This window comes from Gordionus sp. m RMFG-2023, chromosome 1 (assembly GCF_954871325.1).
Source record: "Gordionus sp. m RMFG-2023 chromosome 1, tfGorSpeb1-WG-v2, whole genome shotgun sequence".
NCBI lineage: Eukaryota > Metazoa > Nematomorpha > Gordioida > Chordodea > Parachordodidae > Gordionus > Gordionus sp. m RMFG-2023.
In genome coordinates, this window is record NC_088775.1 from 2,332,393 (window position 1) to 2,351,660 (window position 19,268).

A 19,268-nucleotide genomic window follows, 5' to 3' on the forward strand; every position below is an offset into this window, starting at 1 on the left:
TATGACCTAAAAAAACCAATGTTAGGAGGTTTAGGAAGCCCCTTGAAGTGGTTTGCCTTACCCTGCTATTGGGGCTTGTTGAACAAAATTTTCACTTTTACAAAAAATAAAATTTAAAAAAATGATTATATTCTTAAGATTTTATATAAGGCACCTTTATATAGTATAGTTTTAAGCATCCAATCATATGTTATTTTTTATATTATCTATAAAACAACAAGAGCTATAGCCAATTTTGTAAAAATTGGTTCGACTCAAAATTTTGAATTCGGATAGAATTTAATAATTTTTTTTATATTAAATTTGGAACTCTTTAAAATTATTTACTCATAGAAATATTTTCACTTATTGTTTCTATTTTACTGCTCCCTTGTACTGGTTTCTAAAATTATGATTAATCACCAAGTTATAAGAGTTTCAAAATTAAAGCAAAATAAATAGTAGAGTGGGTCTCGCATCTGGAGTTAGGAGGGGTAAAGACCTTTAAGTTCGAAGCCCGTATTAAATTAATCACGCGGGCTTGCCTAATAACCTGTCTCAAACCAAAAAAGAGATTAATAAATTATGAAAATTTAAATAAATTATTTAGTTAGAATAAAGCTAATTTGAGGTATCTAAAATGGAATAAAAAAATTTTAAAAAATAGACAAGATTTTATGCCATCAATTTGATCTATTTTATACTAACCCAAAACATTGATCACTTTCCAAATAAACAAAGCTTTTTTGACAACAACCTATTTTGGAAAGGATCTGCACAATAGAGAGACCCTTTATATTTGTTTTAACCTGAATGTTGTCTTTATGATCACTCTATTATGTACATTTAATTCAATCCTATCTTTTCCTACTATACATACATATTACTATGTCATCTCTTTCTATACCGATAATAGTTAAAATTTAATCAATTTATCCTTAGCTCTTATCCATATGCTCTCAATTTAAGAATTCAATCCAGATAAAAATTATCAAGGAAAATAAAACTTGCAGTCAATGAAAAGTGAAAAAAAGGCTTGATTCTTGAAGTTTTAGATGCGTCATAATTAATTATAAAAATCGTTGTTTAAATGAATAACATGCAAAATAAATGTTTTATACTAGTTGTTTTGTTCCCATTTCCTTCTACTAAAAATAAAGTAAAAAAAAATTATTATTATTTTAGGCCTAAAGATATTTCGGCTCGGCTTATATTTTATTTATTTTTTTAAGTTAAAATAAATCATCTTATAAAAAAAATTTCATTAAGAGCGAGAAATATATAAAACGGCCTCACAATTGACATTTTTAAGATTTTTGAGCTTGAAATGGATTTTAATTTATAAACCTAATAATAATATAAATAAAACTGGATTTAAAAATATTAATTTATGGTGATGTTAAAGCGTTGTCAATTCTGTATTTTCGTAATCTTTGATAATTTATAATCACACATTATGTATCTTTTTAAAATTATAAAAAATTACGATAAGGTAAACGTGGAAAAAATTCAATTAAATATTGGCATAATTTTTTATTCACCAATTTATGAATAAATCTGAATTAAATAAAGATTTTATGTCTATATTTAAGATTTTCTTAAAAAAATCTTTGAGTAAAGGTTTTACCAACTAAATGTGTTCAGACAAAGAAAACATCATATTACATATAAAATTCTATTGGGGAGGCTAGATAAATTTTTTAAAATTTATATGTAATATTAAATAATCATTGTCAAATAAATTAGAAAATCTCCTTGTCATCAATAAAAAATATTTAATGATTAAAGCATTTTTTATCTTTAAATATGCCTTTTTAGGATTTCTTAAACTATTGAGTAAAACATTTGATGCTATATATTTTAATATATTACTTTTAATATTTGCCCGATGTTTCTTCATACAATCTTTATAAACTTTGAAAATTTTTTTATATATAAATATAATAATTTAAAACTCGTGGCATGTATATAAATTATTCCTTCATAAATACCCAATTCGACTCATTTTAGCACAATCAAAAAAAATTTAAAACATGATTTATTTAAAATAATTTTATTCCTTTAGATAAACTTACTTATTTTGAGATAAATTAGTATAAGCGAGAGGTTATTTATATTTAAGAAACTTATTCTATGAATTTCCATTTTATAACTTGAAACAATTCAACAATGATTACTCACAGGAAGTATACAGCATCAATTTCGGCGATTTTTAAATAAATCAAGATTTCAGCTAATACAAACATTGCATCTTCTTATTTATAATTACAATTATAAATTTTATTAATAATATATAATAATATATTAAAAATAAACACCATTTTATAAAACGGAATTGGGTTTACAAGTTCTTAAAAAACACGAATAATAATTATTTTTTAAATAGTAATTTGAATTTGTTTTAAAAACAAAATTCCTTGTTTTATAATGTAATGGCTTTTATTTTTCGACCTATATTTTTTAAAAAATTTAAAGTTCCACAAATGTCCAAGGGTCGAGATAATGATTGGTAAAAAAAAATAATTTATTGATTTTGAATGTTATTATTTTTATCTCGTGTATATTAACAGAAGAAGAGAACAGAAGTTATACCATCTGGCCTTAGGTTGTCTCTGATATAAATTAACAGGCTCCAGAAGGTTTGGTATTCGGGTTTTCCTAAGAGTATGAGTAAAAACTGAATTAATCGCTCTGTGCCTTTCATGTCTGCCTTTATCTATTTACCTTATGCATGATTGGAATCGACCTATATTTAACATTTTATACACATGTATGTGGTTGAAGAATGATCATCCAATTTGGTAGCTTATGAAAACTTTTGTTCATCTGATGAGGTTACCAATGTTATGGCTTAGTAATGCTTCCAATCAGTCATAATCACTAGTTCAATCAGCATTTTGTGAGAAGTTAAGATATCCAAGCAATCAAGGTCAAATTTAAAAGAATATCTTTAGGAGTGATTGCGTGGTTCATTAAACGTGATGCCAAAAATGAAGTAAGTTATAAATCGACCTCTCATTTTCGACAGTTAAAATCTACCAATTCTAAATTTAATATATTCTAAAAAATTCTAGAAAGCAATTAATGATTTCACTATTTTAAAAGAACGAATATATAAAAATATGTAAAATTAAAAAATTAAACAATTTTGGTGAAGGTATTACTTTTAAAAAATTTTCCATTCTCAGTAAGTTTTTAAAAAATTTCCCCATGACCTCACTGTATAAAAAATTGCTCATAGGCAAAAGAATATAAATTTTACATTCTCTTATAATTTTAGACTAAACTCATTTGTGGGCATTTAAATTTAAATAAAACATAATACTCAGATTTAGTCATATTTAAGATTAAACCATATATATAGAGAATTCAACTCTACATAATCAATCGCTACATCTAATGGTGCTATCTACAGATATAATGTATTTATGTCTAAGATAAAAAGTGTATATTTTCAAAATGTATTTTAATACATGCTCATAAAGATGATAGGACCCAAAGGTAATTATACGCTTGAAATTTTCACAAAAGATGTCAGGAAGAGTATAAAATATTCGGATAAATTAAAATAAATTTAATTTTTTTGAACTTAATAATTCATTTATATACTGATATACAAATATGATTTACTTTCATTCTTGTGGCACCATACTAGAGTGATTTAAAAAAAAATAAAATGAATTTCAACGATTGTAATATAATGATTGTAGTAACTATATTCTAGAGGTAAAACCTCTTAAATAAACAGATCGTCTTTCTAAGAAAGTTATTCTGAGAATCACTATAGCTAGTTTAATATATTTTAATATAATATTTTATCTAAAGCATATAATAATAAATGTGTTACAATGAAGTTCTAGCTTTTTTTCTTATAATAAATTTTTATAAAAAAAAAATTAAAATTTTATAATAAAAAAAATAAGTATATAATGATTTTCAGTGGATGAGCAAAATGCATTGTAATTATATTCTATGAACCCCTTGGTAAGGTAAATTAATCTACTTTTTGTTATAAATTGAGTGATAATTTTGGTGATTAACAAGCGATTTATGAATTTAATGCCTTAATTATATCATCATGTAAATCTTATCCTGGAGTTACGAGAGTTCTGCCATTGAAGAATTACTATGATAGAGATCGAACAACGAAAGATTGGTTTTTAGTCTATACTTGTTCGCTGATAAAAATTGAGCAATGTTTAATTTTAATATCATTATATATAATCTAAATCACATTTTTTCACTATTAAAATAAACACAGAAAGAAGGTGAGGGTAGAATAATAATATACTAAAGGATGCTTCACACAAATCTATACAAAATATTTGTTAACTATAGTTATATAATTTTATTTATGAATATTTTATTGAAAAGCACAGGATGGTTAAAAACAAAATGGTCAGTTTCGGAAACCAGAATAATTTAAGGATTTCTAGGAACCGTGACTAGACAAGTTCAAGTAATTTTTAATAAGATAGAATTTATTCAATTACTCCCTCTCCAACCTTATAAATAAATAAAAATATTATCTTGCAGAAAATTTATATATAGCATTAATAAACAATATATTTTTATGATATATTATTCAAAAAATAGTATCTTGCTTGAACATTAAATATAATTTATATCTTTAAACTTTTATATAGACTTTATCAATTTGATCAGAAATTGTTTACAATTTTAAAAATAAACCTTTTTTATACTGATCTTAAATTTGATTTACTAACACAAAATAAGATCTTTTTATGATATAAAATTAAATTTATATCAATAACAGACAAACGTAAATGTGAAGTAACTAAAAAAGAGTGAAAAACAAAATAATTTATTTTACTATTCATTTCTTAGTTAAAAATTTCAAACTGGTCGTTAAATATTTGAAATATGATAATTATTATTTAAAATTTTAATATTAAATGTGTAGGGCTAACTTATTAAAGTGGTATAAAAAAAAATCAAAATCTAAAAATAAAGTAAGTACAATAATTCAGAAATTTCGCAATTTTTGACATTGTATTAAATTGCAAATTGTGAATTCTAAAAATATCGCTAAATTTAGCGTAAGTCTATAATTGAATCAAATAACATAGGTAATTCCTTTCTGGAGCAGAAAATAAAACATCATTTTCTATGTGTTATTTATTTATTTTAAAAAAAATAATCTAAGCCCGCGCCCAGCTCGAAATATTTTTAAATTTTTTTAGGCACCTATCAAATCTCTATCCCTTTCTTTATTTCTTCTCAAATAGAATATCATGCTCTACATAAATGATTGGATTGTTTATAAAGAGTCTTGTATTTAAAAATAAAACTCGATAAAAAAGATAAAATACATAAAAGGAAATATATAAAATGGAAAAAAAATTAGTGTTACATTATCCCTTTTCGATTTTCATATTTATTTTAATATAATTATTTTTTAAATTTAGATATTAATTTATTGATTGTTCCACATCAAGTCTTGTAGAAGAGCAAAAACGGCGATGTCTACCTTTAGTAATAACGACTAATAAGTAACATCTTACCTACTGATATACCAATAAAAATTCTCAATTCCTTATCACTGAGCAACATCCTTATTTGTAATTTAACTAGACTAATTAAGTTAGTAATAATTTTTTATGTATATTCGAAGCCCTGCCTGACGATAATACTTATAAATAGTAATTATTATTGAATGCCTTTTTATGTAATAAGACTCTAAAGTTATTAATTTTTTATATATATAATATTAAAAGACTAAGGATAATATTAATATAAATTAAGTTGAATGGGTAATTTATCTACCAAACATAAAATATATTAATAACGTGATTCATTTAGAAAAATAAACAAATGCAAATTTTTTTGAATATTTTTTTAATGGGTTGTTCTATTTAGTGAGTTTAGAACAGTCATAAATATATACAATTGGACCAATTTGAGTAATTAATTCTGTAGGTGAAATATTAAAAATAGGAGGTCGCCAATCTCGCTTATGGCAATTAAAAAAACTTCTAGAAATTTCCATCTATTAAGTTGACCAAACTATTCATATAATCATCTAAAATAATTAGTAATGTTGAACACTTAGAAAGCCTTTTTTATAAAAAGAAGTTTTAAACAACAATATATGCTTTATATTGATATAAATTAACAAATTTACTAATATTTTTCTGGATGCGTACTTGAGTGATTTAAAATTATAAAAAATTAATTAAATTCACGAGATAGAAAGAAACAAGAAATTATCCATTTAACAATTTTAGATGTAAATTATAAGTTTTTTTTAGCAACTCTCTTAAAAATTGATGGGTAGCTTGTAGCAAAGAAAAAAAATATTTAGATTGAGAGCTTTTAACTCATAAAAAATGAGAAAATGTACTAAGCAAATATTCTTTTCTCATATGATATACAAGAATTAAATATATGTGATTTTAACTCAGGTGTAGGGATTTAGCTCTGGTGATTATAAAATAATCGATTTATTTCAGAATCAGAATAATTTTATTTAACGGTAAAAAAAGTCAAATTTAAATGTTATTAATATTATTGATCTATATATAAGTAATTTTGTTTTTCTTGTTAAAATCAAGGTAAATTGTATATAAATTAAATTAACCGTATCTTGTTAAATATAAATTAAATCATCCAATTAACAAAACAAAAACTATTAATAATATAAAATAAATTTTTTTAAATATAATATTATAAAATTGCAAACGATATTACAAAAAGAACTTTTATATTATTTTTAAAAATTTTATTAGATGTTGCTTCAAAGTGAAAATTAGATGTCTTCAATTATTTAAAATATTATGTAAAAGTATAAGATAAATAATTTTAAAATAATTTTTTAAATTCAAATATTGGGATATAATAGTAATTTTATCTTCAAATTCATAATTCTTCAAAGTATTTGCATTTAAATACATTTTTTGAAATTTTTTTGTATCTATTTGGTATTTATATTTAAAATATATTATTTAAAAACTTATTTATATTTATATTCAACTACCTTTTCTATGTAGTGTTATTAAAGGGCTTGTTTTGAGCCTATTCTTAAAAAATTTTCCTGAAAAAAATATTGAATTAGCCTGAATAAACAGGTTAATAATAGTTATTTAAATAAGTAAATTTTTTTATTTTTTAATTTTATATAAAATTCATCAATTTATAAATTCATATTATATGGTATAACCATTTATTTTACTACTAATTTAAATTTAAAAAAACATTAAATGCAATTTCAAATATATCTATAAAAATCAATAAACATATAATAGTTATCTCAAAGCTTACGATATTTTAAATACTTTCAACATAGTATATTAACCCGAATTTTGGAGTCCATTAGTAAACATTTAAGAAAAGCTAGAACGATTTTTAGTATTAAGATTCAAAGATGTGTGAATATATTTAAGATAAATTAATTTAAAAAAATTTTAATTTTTAAAAATTAAATACATTTAATGGATTACAATTAAACCTCTCAATGGTAAATATACTTGTGGATATTAATTAATATTTATCATTCAGGATCTTTTTATGAACATTATATTTGTTAATTATGTCGAAACTTTCAAAATACTAAGAATTATTTTAGCTAGATTTTGTATATTATTATTTTTTGTGTAAAAGCATATAATAATTAATTTGTTACAATCATTTTCCTCTTGAGAACCAAAAAAATAAATTTAAATATTATATTAGAAAGAAATATGAGTGAGTAGAAAATATAATGAGAGTTAATAAATGAATGACGCGTTCGGCAGATATAAACAGGTCTCTAGGTAGGTTAATCTGCTTTTCGTTTTGTTTTGAATAACAATTTTGGTGATGAACACAAATTAATTAAATGTTTATCTGAGAGGCAAATGTTATTTTAGTGCGGTAATTGTTAAGACATGGATGATTTTTATAAAGAAAATAATATAACTATAAAGTTGGTTACCTGTCCATATATTTAATCATTGACAAAAATGGAAGAATCTTTTTACTATTAAGTCAACCATAAATGATTAGACCAATATAGAATAATAATATAAAAGGTAAAGTCATTCCATTCTCAATAATACTTTGTAATTTATAATTACATTATTTTATTTTTTTTAAATAAAGACGAGAATATTGGATTGTTGATGCGATATGTTAATTTAGAAACCAGAGCCCCTCTAAAATTTTGGAACTGAGACTATAATTGACAAGTCATATGAGTATATTCTATTTTCACTTTTATCCCCACGCCCCCCTTCACCTTAATGAAATGCGATCCTGTAGAAAATCGACATATAATTTTTTTTTTTAAATGATAAGAAATTTATATCAATCGTATTTTATTTATATCAATAATTTTCTAAACTTTTTGAATTTGATGGGAAAATTATTTATTTTATAGTTAAGATTTTTTATTATTATTTTAAATTTTATTTGTTAAGACTAAATGGTAGATAAACTTACATTATATGTAAACCTGGAGATTTTGCTATTAGATGGCAGACACGTTTTTACCTCTTTTTGCCAATTCTCGATGATAACATAAATATTATTTTGGCTAAGATCATAATCGAATAGTTTTTTTTTAAAACGACACGAAAATATTAAATTTCCCTGTAAGATTAAAAATTGAAATTAATAAATATAATTTTATAAAAAAACAATATAAGCAGAGATAAAAAGATAAGGGGTCGCGTAAATAAAATAGGTAAATAAAAAAGAGGCTAATTAATTTTACTACACATTCCAGTTTCTTATTTAAAATACTGACCAAAAAACTTGTAATCATTTCAAAAAGCATCTTATCCTTGTATATGATTATACTGATAATTAAGAGTTTGAATTTATTTATAATTTAATTTATACATTTATATAAAAATTTAATAAAATATATTGGAGTAACTTATAATAAGCTTTAAAATAAATTAGAATATAATAAAATTAACTATAAAAATGCATATTAATTTGACGAGTTTGATGCTAAGTTATATCATCGTCGCGCTAAATAGCATATTAAAAAATTACAAATAACTTTACGATTCATTTATTATTCTTAATTATGCCTAAATTTAGGGTTCATACTTTTTTCACTATATTCAGCTAACAAATTGTGGGATGAAAACAGTAAAAATTAATAAAAACCTTTGCTATATTTAATAAATTATTTTTAAACCCTCTGGATTTTTAAGGTTCCATATAATGATCTCTTCATAATTTTATAACAATGCTTCACAAATTGAATAAATAGATTATCAAGTTCACCCTCTTTCACCTTATGTTTTTAAGAAAAGTTAATATTAAAAGATATGTATACTAAAAAAAAATTTATTAAATGGAATAGAAAATAAAAATGTTAAGCTCCATATCTCATATTTTCAACCAAACACCTTTTAGATTTTTCAGATTTTTACTAGTGTGGATATGTCCTGTATTGGGATACGTTATATCGAAACTTTTTATATTTACTGACAGCGATTCTTAAATGTAAAAATTACGATTAGACTTTATTGGCGCATTAGTAGAAGACCAACTCTTTTTATTTTGAAGAACACTTTTTTAACAAATAGGATTTTTGAGATAAAAATTGGTATTTTACAAAAAAGAAACTTTCTTTGATTTTAGATATCTTTGGGTATAATTGAGTAAGACACAAAAATAAAAAAGTGTGTGTAATAATTATATATATAAGGGTATGTCACTCTACTTATTACAATACTTGTTAATTAAAATATATACTTTATATTATATAAGCATTTTATTTAAAAATATTGAAAAGCTAGTGAATACCAAGTGAATAAGAACAAGATAATCAATCAATTTGAGATATTATATATCCTAATTTAGAAACAGGAACCCAACTTTATAGGACCAGAGTTTAGAATTGATAATCCAAAATAATTGGAATGTAAATATGATAGATTTTTGTTTACTTTATCCATCATTCCTCACCCTTTCCCAATAAATGTGACTCTGCATCCTATATAATGCCTGGAGTGTTATTAAAGAGCTCGTTTTGAGCCGATTCGTAACGGCTAACTCATTGTTTAGCTAGAAAAATATTGCCTAAGCATCCAAATTTCTCTAACATAAATCTAAGCTTCTATGAACAAAATCTTCATGCTTGCTTTATATTTTTCTGGATAAAATAATAAGTTAGCAGTCAAAACGAACCGTTTGTCAAAATTCTTCATAAGCTTTATTGTATTTATATTTGAATATATTTTTCTTAATGCCCAACCCTGACTACAGTAAAACTTCAAAAATAGCTATTCTATTAATTTAGCTTGAATAAACAGATTTATAATAGTTATTTTAACAAAGAAGTTTCATATATTTTATTTTATATAAAATTCATTTTTTTTCGACTAATTTAAATTTAAAAAAAACAATAACTGCAATCGCAAATATATCTAAAAAACAAAATACATATCAAAATAGTAACTAAAATTTTAAGATATTTTAAATACTTTTACCAAAGATATTAACCTTTATTAAACATTTGATTTGAAATGTTTAGTATATGTTTAGAGATTGACAGATATGGTGGATTCAAATTTATAATAAATGTCTTAAAAATAATTAACATTTTTATAATTTAATTATATTTAATTCTGAAATACAATGAAACTTCGCTAAGTAAATAGGCTTGGGGATATTTATGTTTTCTTAACTTTAATTAATATTTATTATTCAGGATTTTTTTGAACATTATATTTGTTAAATTTTGTCGAAACTTTGAAAATACTAAGAATTATTTTAGCTAGATTCTAATGTATAATATATTTTTTATGTGTAAAAGCATATAATAATTAATTTGTTACCTTGTTGTTTGTCTTGAAAACCAAAAAAATAAATTTAAAAATTATATTAGGAAGAAATATGAGTGAGTAGAAAATATAATGATAGTTATTAAATGAATGACGCTTTCGGCAGATATAAACAGGTCTCTAGGTAGGTTAATCTGCTTTATATTTTGAACAATTTTTGTGATGAACTTAAATTGTTTAAATTAAGTGTTTATCTGAGAGGCAAAGATTATTCTAGTGTGGTGATTGTAACGCCATGGATGATTCTTAAAAAGAAAATGATAAAACTACAAAGATGGTTATCGGTCCATATATTTATTCATTGACAAAAATTGAGATTTAAGTCAACCATAAATGAATAAGCCAAAACAGAATAATAATATAAAAGGTAGCGTCATTCCATTCTCATTAATACTTTGTAATTTATAATTACAGGATTTAATTTTTTTTTAAATAAAGACGAGAATATTAGATAGGTTAGATAAAAATAGTGAATTTGAGATTCGATATGTTAATTTAGAAACTAAAGCCCCTCTAAAATTTCGGAACTGAGACTAGACAAGTCATATGAGTATATTCGATTTTGTTTACTTTTATCCCCCCGCCCCCGTTCCTCTTAATAATGCGATGTTGTAGAAAATCGATATATTGCATTTTAATCGCACCTTATCTTATAATTTTTTTTTTAAATGATAACGTAATTTTATATCAATCATATTTTATTTTTAACAATTATTTTCTAAACTTTTTGAATTTGATGGGTAAAAATATTATTATTTCATTATTTTATTTGTTAAGACTAAAATATGGTAAACAAACTAACATTATATGTAAAGCCTGGAGATTTTGCTATTAGATGGCAATCACGTTTTGACCTCTTTTTGCCAATTCTCGATGATAACATAAATATTATTTTGGCAGAGATCTTAATCGAATAGTTTTTTAAAAACTACATGAAAATATTAAATTTACCTTTAAAATTGAAAATTGAAATTAATAATTTAATATAAAAAACGAAACGTTATAAGCAGAGATAACAAAAATAGGTAGCATAAATTAAGGCTAATTAATTTTAGTACACATGCCAATTTCTTATTTAAAATACTGCCAAAAAAATTTGTTATCATTTCAAGCATTTTATCCTTGTATATGATTATTCTAATTTAAGAGTTTAAATTAATATATAATTTAATTTATACAATTTTATGTGCTAAATTAACTTACAATTTTCTTTAAAGTAATATAATAAAATTAAGTATAAAAATGCATTATAATTTGACGATTTTGACGAATTTGACGCTAAGTTATATAGCAAATTTAAACTTTCAAAGAGTTCAAATAGATGTGATTACATCGTTGCGTTAAATAACTTATTAAAAATTTACAAATACCTTTACAATTCATTTATTATTCTTAATATTTCTCAAATTTAAGGCTGTATACTTTTTACTATAATACTCAGCCAACAAATTGTGGGTTCCGATTCATTTATTATTTTTAATATCGCATAAATTTAAGACTAATACTTTTTTCACTATAGTGTTCTGCCAACAAAATAATTCTTCACTCTCTCCCATCCCTTTTTCAACAAAAATATGACCCTGCAGAAAATGTATATAATACATTTTAAATAATTTTTTTCTATAAATTCAAAAAAAAATGATAAATCTCATTACAATTATATTACATTTAATTCTCTAATTTGACCGGCTATATTTATTAATTTCATAAATAATTTTCTTTTGATTTATGAAAATCCTCTTCTTTTTACTAAAATAACAATGTCAATAATGGTCATTTGGAAGTGTTTGGACCCCTAAAGACCCTGATAAAATAATCAAAATTCTCAAATTTTAATAATTTTTAATATTGATAGGAAAAAGCTTTTAAAAAATTATTAAATTTTCCACATATATCATTCCTCAACAAAATATTTAACAAATGATAATGCGCAACCGCCTAATTATTTTCAAACTATTTTTTATAAAAAATTATGCACATATGTGGAGTAGGGCAGACATGGGATAATGTCATCCCAGGGCAGTTAATAAAATATTAAATTTACCTTTAAGATTGAAAATTGAAATTATTAATTTAATTTAAAAAACGAAACCTTCTAAGCAGAGATAACAAAGATAGGTAGCATAAATTAAATAGGCTAATTAATTTTACTACATATGCCAATTTCTTATTTAAAATACTGCCAGAAAAATTAGTTATCATTTCAAAAAGCATTTTATCCTTCTATATGATCATACTAATAATTAAGAGTTTGAATTTATATATATTTTAATTTATACATTTATATAAAAATTTTATAATGAAATGTGCTGGAGTAACTTACTTATATCTTTAAAGAGAAGTGAAATATAATAAAATTAAGTATAAAAATTATAATTTGACGATTTTGACGAATTTGACGCTATGTTATATCGCAAATTTAAACTTTCAAAGAGTTCAAATATGTGAGATTACATCGCTGCTTACAATTCATTTATTATTCTTATTATTGCTCAAATTTAAGGCTGTATACTTTCAATATAATTATCAGCCAACGAATTATGGGTTCCGATTCTCGCATAAATTAAGACTAATACTTTTTTCACTATAGTGTTCTGCCAATAAAATTTTCACTCTCTCCCATCCCTTGACCCTGCAGAAAATGTATATAATACATTGTAAATTTCTAAATTTTTAAAAATTGATAAATCTCATATATTACATTTGATTCTCTAATTTGACCGGCATATTTATTCATTTCATAAATAATTTTCTTTTGATTTATGAAAATCCACTTCTTTTTACTAAAACAACAATGTCAATAATGGTCATTTGGAAGTGTTTGGACCCCTAAAGATCCTGATAAAATAATCAAAATTCTCAAATTTTAATAATTTTTAAAAATATTGATAGGAAAAAGCTTTTAAAAAAATTATTAAATTTTACACATATATGTTTCATTCCTCAACAAAATATTTAACAAATGATGATGCGCAACCGCCTAAGTATTTTCAAACATATTTTTATATAAAATCATGCCCATATGTGGAGTAGGGCAGACATGGGATAATGTCATCCCAGGGCAGTTAATTTAAAATATTAAATTAACCTATAAGATTGAAAATTGAAATTATTAATTTAATTTAAAAAACGAAACGTTATAAGCAGAGATAACAAAGATAGGTAACATAAATTAAATAGGCTAATTAATTTTACTACACATGAATTTCTTATTTAAAATATTGCCAATTTGTTATCATTTCAAAAAGCATTTTATCCTTGTATATGATCATTCTAATAATTAAGAGTTTGAATTTATATATAATTTAATTTATACATTTATATAAAAATTTAATAATAAAATGAGCTGGAGTAACTTACAAAAATCTTTAAAGTAAAGTGAAATATAATAAAATTATGTATAAAAATCATTATAATTTGACGATTTTGACGCTACGTTAAATCGCAAATTTAAACTTTCAAAGAGTTCAAATTGGTTTGATTACATCGTTGCGTTAAATAACCTATTAAAAAACTACAACTTACAATTCATTTATTATTTTTAATATTTCTCAAATTTAAGGCTGTATACTTTTTTTCACTCTAGTACTCAGCCAACAAATTGTGGGATGAATACAGTAAAAATTAAAAAAAAAATATCCTTTTATATGCTATATTTAATAATTTTTAAAAATATAAGGCATTTAGATTTAATAGACACCTGATCTATTCATAAATTTATCACAATGCTCCACTAATTGAATAGATAGATTTTCAAGTTCACCCCCATCTCACCTTACGTTTTTAAGAAAAGTTAAAATTAAATAATATTTATACTAAATATATTTTGAATAGAAAATAAAAATGTTGAGTTCCATATCTAATATTTTCAACCAAACTTCTTTCAGATTTTTCAGATTTTTATTAGTTTGGATATGTAATGTATTGGGATACGTTATATCAAAACTTTTTATATTTACTGACAGCGATTTAGATTTTATTCGCGCATTAGTAGAAGACCAACTCTTTTTATTTTAAAAAACACTTTTTTAACAAATAGGATTTTTGAGATTTAAAAATTGGTGTTTTAGACAAAAGAAACTTTCTTCGATTTTAGATATCTTTGAATATAATTGAGCAAGACGTAAAAATAGTATAATATATATAAGGGTATGTCACTCTACTCAATACAATACTTGTTAATTATAAATATATACTTTATATTATAAGCATTTTATTTAAAAATATTCGAAAGCTAGTGAATACCAGTGATTAAGAACAAGATAGTCAATCAATTTGAGATATTATATATGCTAATTTAGAAACAGGAACCCAACTTTCAGAGTTTAAAATTGATATTCCAAAATTATGCGAATGTAAATATGATAGATTTTTTTTTACTTTATCCCCCATTCCTCACCCCTTTCTCAATAAAAATGTGACTCTGCAATCTATATAATGCATTGTAAAAAAATTTTCTTACAAATTCAAATAAGATATCTTTAATTTACAAGGCACGACCAAATCCCCTTACACCACGAGGTTAAAATTTACTTTGATCTTAGGTGTGCCTGATTAATAAAAATAATTTTGGTTCGGGCTATGACAAAATAATTTTTTAATTCCTGCCAGGAATGTTTTGGTTGGGCTTAAATATATGCCCGATGCAGATCATTAATTTACAATGATTATATTTTATTTTTATATATAATTTTTTAAAATCGTTTTTTATTTGTAATATGTAATTTTCTATACTTATTGATGTAGGATAAAATATTTTAATTGCAAAATATTTTATTTTTATTTTAAATAACTTATACTTTATATAAGTCCGGAGATTTTGCCATTAGATGGCAGGATCTTTTTGACCTCTAGATGTCAAATCTCGAACCTTACAACCTATTATTTTTGCTAAAATCTTAATCGGGAAAATTAAAAAAATAATTATAATTAAAAAATAAATAAATTATACAAACAGAGATAACAAAGTCTAAGGATGGCAAAAATATAAAAAAAGTAAAAAAATATGATTAATTAATTATACCATATTATGCACATTTTTTGATTTAAAATACTGAATAATTTGTTATCATTCCAAAAGCATATAAATATTTATAATGTAATGAGCTTGGGTAGCTTTACCAAAACTTTAAAAATACAATAAAGTATAAAAAATGCTATAAGCTATTTTGACTTTACAATTGAAAATGACTTTGAAAGAATCTTTCAAATTGGTGTGATTACATCTTTGCGTTAAATAATATAAAAAATCACATATAACTTTCCGATTCAGTTATTATTTTTAATATCGCTTAAATTTAAGACTAATACTTTTTCACTATAGTGTTCTGCCAATAAAATAATTCTTCATTCTCCCCTATCTCCTATCCCTTTTTTAATAAAATATGACCCTCAGAAAATGTATACAATACATTGTAAATAATTTTTTTTATAAATTTAAAAAAAATGATAAATCTCATTACATTAATTATATTACATTTGTTTGTTATTTTCTATTATTCTCTAATTGGTTATATTTATTAATTTCATAAATAGTTTTCGGAAGTGTTCTGGGACCCTAAAGACCTTGATAATCACGAATAAAATGGCACTAAACAAATACCCTTGTACAAAAATATTTCAGGACAAAAACAGCAGAACAAAAGACAACGGCAAAAATTCTCAAATTTTAATAATTTTTAAAAATATTGATAGGAAAAAGCTTTTAAAAAAATTATTAAATTTGTCACATATATATTTCATTCCTCACTAAAAATATTTAACAAATGATAATGCGCAGCCGCCTAAGTATTTTCACATTAATTTGTATAAATAGAGTAGGGCTGACATGGGATAATGTAATCCAGGGCAGTTAATTTCATCTCAAATAATGTTAAACTAATAAACTTTGTTATATTAAACCTAAGGCATAAATATATTTTTTAAAGATGTTTCAACAGTTTAAAAATGTTTCACTGAATTATGATTATGAAAAATTTAAATTGCAAATTTATATTTTAACATGTGTTTTTTATAAAAATTACAAATACCAATTCTAAATGATAAAGTAATCTCAATTTTATAACGTGTGAATATATTAAAAATATTTATAGAAATTTAATATTTTTAAAATTAAGTTTAAGTTTGAATTAAATTTAACGGGTATTGTTCTTTTTAAACAACCCTTGGTTATGAAATTGCTTAAAATAAATGAATCAATAAAAAATTTGTTCGAATAAATATAATTAAATTTTAATTTTACGATGAAAATGAAATTAATAAATAAGTTGTAAATAATATAAAATATTACAAAAGAGAATGGGCAGCAATAGAATAAATTTAAAAAATAACAGACAAATTAATTTTACTGCCTATTTCTATTTAAAAAAACCAATCCTAACAATTATTACATTATTCAAAAAGCTTTCTTTTACTTTAATGATATTATATTTGTAAATAATTTTATAGAACTTTTTAAATTTGATTTCGAAATAAATTATTTTTTAAATTAGAATATTTTTTGAAAATTTGTAAATAGTGTCCAGATATATAACGCAAGCTTGAAGATTTTTCTCTTAGATGTAACAAAGGTTTAGACATCTTAGCGAAATCTCAAAATTTAGGCAATATTTTTTTCGCGAAAATATTAAGTTAGCCTATTTTAAAAGATCGGCTCGAATCTAATTATTTAACAATACTTATTTAAAAACATGCTAAAATTGTCTCAGTTGCATAATGCGATTAATATTTTTTCAATGAACGTCTAATTATATTTTATAATTAATTTTTTTATGAAAATATCATTATGTTGGAATTTTTATTTTATGTTAAAAAAATAAAATTATCATATTATTCTTTAATAGTTTGAATTTATTCTTGTGTGTGTGGGGTTGGGTTATGTAATAAATAATTTTTTATTTAAATTATCTCATCCTTGTAAATGAATCAACCAAGTATGTAAGAATTTGAATACAGAAAGGGGGTGTAAATAAAAAGGGAACAAGAAGTGTAATTAATTTACTACCGATTTCTTATTTAAAAACTTATCCAAATAATTTAACCCTAACTTTATAAAAAATATATAATAAAATGTGTGGTAACTTACAATTATATACTTTAAAATAAATAAAATAAAGTATAAAGTGTTTTAAGATTTGTCGATTTGGATGCTACAACTCATAAAATTAAATTTGAAATGCTAGTTCAAATAGATGTGATTATATCGTTGCATCAATTAGAATATTTTAAAATCACACTATATGTCAAATTTTTAGTAATTCCTCCATATCAATTATAAAAATTTCTTAAAATATAATTTAATATTATCTTTAACAACTATTTATTTTTTTTTTAAGCCCCGAGAATTTTTATTTAAAAAAAATGTATGTAGAACAATGTAATATTTAGTTAACGAAATTTGAGAATAATATAGTAAATTTTTCTATAGCACAATAAATATAATTTTCTATGGCATTTTAAAAAATTTAAAATATCTTTCAAACCCCCTCATGCCCCGAAATATTTTAAAATATTTAGGTCCATTGCTGGACCTTTTCTCTCTCCAATTTCCTTTTTATTTCTACCCCTCTTTAGGCAGCACAACAATGCAATTTTAAAAAATTAGGGAGATGGATCCAGGAAAACACTGATCAGCCTAAAAAATCTAAAATAAAATAACCCTGAAAAAATAATCACTTATAAAATGGCACTATACAAAAATACTCTAGAACAAAAATGTTTCAGGACAAAAATTCCCAAATTTTAATAATTTTTAAAAATGTTGGCTTTTAAAAAAATTATTAATTTTCCACACATGTGTTTCATTCCTCAACAAAATATTTAATAAATGATAATGCGCAGCCGTCTGTGTAATTTTACATTATTTTTTATAAAAAATCTGCACGAGTATAGACTGGGAATAATGTCATCCCAGGTAATTTCTTCTCAAATAATGTTAAAACTAATTAACTTTGTTATTTTAAATTAAGTCATTAATATATTTTATAAAGATGTTTCAATAGTTTAAAAATGTTTCGCATAAATATGATTATTAAAAGTTTAAATGCAAATTTAAATTTTAATATGTGTTTTTATAAAATTACAAATACCATTTCTAAATGATAAAGTAATCTCACTTTTATCACGTGTGATTATATTAAGAATATTTATAGAAATTGAATACTTTTTAAATTAAGTTTGAATTAATCTTTTAAACAACATTGGTGATGAGATTGCATAAAATAAATGAATCAATAAAATTATTTATTCGAACAAATTTAATTAAATTTTTATTTTACGATGGAATATTGAAATTAATAAATAAGTTATAAAAAATATAAAATATTACAAACAGAGAGAGAATGGGCAGCAATAGAATAAATTTAAAAAATTACAGACAAATTAATTTTACTGCCTATTTCTATTTATAAAAAATTAACCCTAACAATTTTTATTACATTATTCAAGCTTTCTTTTATATTATATACGTTTATAATTTTCTAGAACTTT